This window comes from Nanorana parkeri, unplaced genomic scaffold (genome assembly GCF_000935625.1).
Source record: "Nanorana parkeri isolate BGI_ZX_2015 unplaced genomic scaffold, ASM93562v1 scaffold136, whole genome shotgun sequence".
Lineage (NCBI taxonomy): Eukaryota > Metazoa > Chordata > Amphibia > Anura > Dicroglossidae > Nanorana > Nanorana parkeri.
In genome coordinates this window covers 1,427,630-1,432,165 of record NW_017306404.1, presented here as the reverse complement: position 1 = coordinate 1,432,165, position 4,536 = coordinate 1,427,630, and positions in this window count along the sequence as shown.

The window sequence follows — 4,536 nt, the reverse complement described above, 5'->3', positions numbered from 1 at the left end:
TCCGCAACAATCCTTCATACATACCTTTTCTCTACACTGCTACTCTAAACAGCTCTTCATACAAGCCCTTTTTGCAACACTCCTCTACATGCATACCTTTTCTCTGTACCACGACTCCACAAAAGCCCTTCATACACACCCATTTTGTGCCACACCTCTACATACATACCTTTTCATTTTTTGTTATAGAGTGGTGCAGAGAGAATATGTGTATAAATTGTCTTCTTGTAGTGAATTACTCATTAAACTATCTACATGAAATCTCTAGTTAACCTCCAGTCATTACTTGTGTCACAATGACTCAGTACATATTACCTTAGCCTTTTATTGTAATAGAATTAAAACGTAGTATAGAAAAGGGAATAGGAGGCATGGAACATGAAAAACTATGCAAGGATGATGGAGGAAGATTTGTAAGAAGAAATTATAAAAGGATGACCTTAAAGAGATAATCTAGTGGATTTTAGTGGATTTTTTTTTCTGAAAGCTGAGACCCTGTAGAAAAAATGGCACAATGGAATAAATAAAGTGGGAGATGAATTTGTTTTATGTCATGCAATATTAGCACAATAGTTTATCAAACCCAATTTTCAGTCAAATATACATATACATTTATTTTCCTGTACAAAACACAATATAATACCCATTTGTTTTGTAAAATATAAAAGATGAGGTTGTGTTGAGTAAATAGATACCAAACATGTCAACCTAAAAAACTGCACATGTCCACAAAACAGTAAAAAAAATACAATACCCAGATTGTCAAAAGGCAGCTTCAAAAGATATCAATTTAGAATTAACAGTGAAAAAATTATCTTTGAATTATTGCTCTCACTATGGCATGTGAAGCAATACCTAAGATGTAATTTTTGTATACAAGTGTATTGGAAACGCACATTTGCGTTCACATGTGTAGGTATGTACAGGTGGGGGGTTCTTACAATTTTCGGGTGTGTATGTATTTTATTCAACTTAAATTTTAAAAACTTTTCTTTGTAATTTAACTTAAAGTCTATCTCCACTTTTGCAGTCGAATTTGAGAAAACCCCACTGCATTTTTGTATGTGTTCCTATAAACACAGCATACCTAAAAAGAAAATTAAAAATAGATTTCTTACCTTTGAGATCTGTCTGTGCAGCAGGTGTTTGCAAGCGTCTCTCTCAATCTCCAAGTGATCAGAAACTCTGCCTGTCCACATAAAAAGACTAGGGACATACTGAGTTTCCCCTCATTAACATTCAATGCTTTTAGATCTTTAATCCTTTGTTAGGACAGTTAATGTTCGAATCTAGTTTACAACCGATAAGGACATTTGCTAGCACAGTACAGACAGGATTAATTATGTTAATATTAACCTGCCCAGCACCCCTTGCATTCGAGAGCAAAACGCAGTACATAGGACAACTTTTTCAGTATAGAGCATGTATTGCGCAAGCAGCAATTTATGCTAAGTGAATGAGGAACACGTAACAAATATAAAATAGGTGTTATCCCAATTTAGCTGCAAACATAGAATATACTTTAACATGCTTTTAAGTGCTGTTTACTTGCTTAAAAATCATACCTAGCTTTCCCTCTATGTAATGTATAAAAGTGGGGCTTTGGGAAGTTATGTTTACTCTATTTAACCCTGCCTGTACTGTGCCAGTAGATTCCATTATCACTTGTAAACTAGATGTGCAGGACTGTCTGTCCTAACAAAGGGTTAAATACTTAGATGCATTGAATGTTAATAAGTAGAAGCTTTGTCTGTCCCTCAGTTTGTCCCTTTACTTTAAAACTGCTCAGAGTAGCCTGTAATCTGCACAAAGGCCTTCACCAAATAAATATCTATAAGGTAAGAATATTTTTTTTCAAAAATTATTTTTAGATATGCTGTGTAAATAGGAATCCATAACAAACATATAGTGGGGTTTTCTCAAATTTCACTGCAAAAGATCAAATACTCTTTACCTGTATTGCTATCACAAGGGGACAGGCTCTCTTTAGGGGACATAAGGGGTCTGTTAGACCCCTAATGTCAACCTTAAGAACTCTGTGTGACAGAGCACGGATCATGCTCGATCAACTTCTTCCCTGGCTAAGAAGGCTGGGGAATGACAGCGTTGAAACTGGAAGTGATCACAGCTAATTGCTTCCGTTGTCATTCTCCACAGGGAATATCAGCAAATGGATCCACTAGAAAGCCAACAGCTAGGAGTAAAAATTTTGTAGCAGCCGTGAGTTTGTGCACATGCCAACGCTGCCACCAAAATATGACATACACCAGTGGCAGCTACATTTGTAGGTCATTGTTCCATCTTTTGAAGCCAAATTGGGATAAACACCTACTTTATATTTGTCACATGTTTCTATTCACATAATAGAACTTTAAAAAAAATATATTTTACAAATGTACTTGCTTTTTTGCTGGCAAGATACAAACTTGTATATACATTAATGTTCAGCTCAAAAAAGGTTGACGTTTTTTGTAGGGTTTGATCCCGGGTATGGTGTCTTCAGCTCCCTAGCCAAAGCTCCTCACTAGTATATGGCATGCTTTTCAAAAAAGGACAGGGTTATTCAAAAAAGTGTGAAGAGTTTGGAGACGGCAGGAGAAGTGAACAATCTAGGGCAACATAGCTGAACTGGAAAGTGAGCAGAATTAGAGAATGTGTCCAAATCAGCTAGTTTGTCTTAGATTATTCACTTCTGCCTTCTCCAAACTCTTCACCCTTTTGTGAATAACCCTGTAAGAAAATTTAGCTCACCTCAAAGGACAGAGGAATATACTTGGTAGGGTCATGGACAACAGTAAAGACCCAGCAAAGAATCAGTCCTTTCCTTAGCCCTCGTTCACACCTGAACGTTTTGTAGCGCGTTCTACGCTCGAAGAACGCTCTACAAAACGCTAAAAAATATAAATTGCATTGGAGTCAATGGACTCGTTCCCACCTTGCCGTATTCCCGCCCGTCCCGAACGCGCTACAAAACGGCGCTTGCCTGAAAAGGTACAGGTACTACTTTGAGCCGTTTTGTAGGGCGTTTTCCATTGGAATACAGCCAAGTAGCCTTAGGAATCGCGCGACGGTCGCGCAACTTTTTTACCGCGAAGCGCGTTAAAAAAACCCGCGTGACGGTCGCGCGACAGACTTTTGCAATACGCCTAGGTGTGAACGAGGGCTTACTGCTCTCAAGGCAAGGAAAACGTTTTGTTTGGCATTCCAATTTAATGACACATTTGTCTTCATATAACTAGTAAATCCTAGGCTCCAATAGATAAATATGTCAGGTGGTAAGCTGGCACTTTGTTTGCTCTTCCATAAATTGGCAGGCATGTTTTAAAATGTTCATCTACCAGTGAGGGTAGTTATATTACTACATTTGTTGTTTTTTTGTATTCCAAAAGAGCCTACATTTATTCCAGTTTTATGTCTCTATCTACTGTCTTCACTGTTAAATAAATTAATTTACATCATCACTAAAGAAAGCTACCAACACCAATACCAATATACTGTATTGTAAATTGTATTCAATGCAATAGTTACCTCCAATGACCTCTGAATGTCTTCTAGAAATCATATGATGAGTGTAGTAAATACTATTATATTCTTATGCCGTTAAACTCTGTGTATAACAAAACATATCAAGTTACTGTAATCTCCTTTCAGGTTATTACTCATCTATTTCTTGGACAGGCTTGTTGTGGAAAGTTGCCAGAATGTATTTGATAAATCTGTGTGCTTTAAAAACCAACAGGTACTCAGTATGATTCACATAACACATAAACAGCTCTATGCCAGAGTGCTCCAAATACCTTTAATACTATCAGCAGGACATATGTCACGGCAGTTTTTTCACAAACGCTCTGCTCAGTGAAGGAATGTATTCGCTCAGGTTTAGTGCCATTCTTTCTTCCGCTCAAACCATGTGACACATGAGAGAGAGACAGTAAAGTTCAGCTAATTCAATCATTTCTTTCAAAGGTCAATCTGGAAAATACAGTATCCATACATTGTGTGAAAATGATATATTGATCAGTTACAATGACGAAGGGCCTCGTCACACACGCAATTTGAAGCAGCTCCTGAGTTTTTTTATTGCTAGGAAGAATTTGTGTTAATTTTTTGCAGCTATTGGGGTTGACTTACTAAAAACAATTATGGTAGGCTGTTCCCTTTGCAAGAGAGTTTTCTCTTTGCAAGGGATGTTTCCCCTTAACTTAGTGAATATGCCGAAAATTCACTTTTCAAAGAATACCCAATCACGAGCAAGGAAAATAATAATTTTTTAAAAACAGTATTTTTGCTTGCACATGATTGGACAATGAAAGTCTTTTGCAAAGTGCAAATTCCCTTGAAAAGTGAACAGCCTGTCTGCCTTTAGTAAATCAACCCCATTGTGTTGTGTATCGAAGGTCTTAGCTCAGTTGTAACTGGAATAGCATCTTATTCATTATTATCTGTCTCAAAGCCTATCTCTGGGGAAACAAAAAACATCCCTATCCCTCCACACCAAAAGGGTTCACTGCTCCCTAATGTCTATGGGATTGTCCA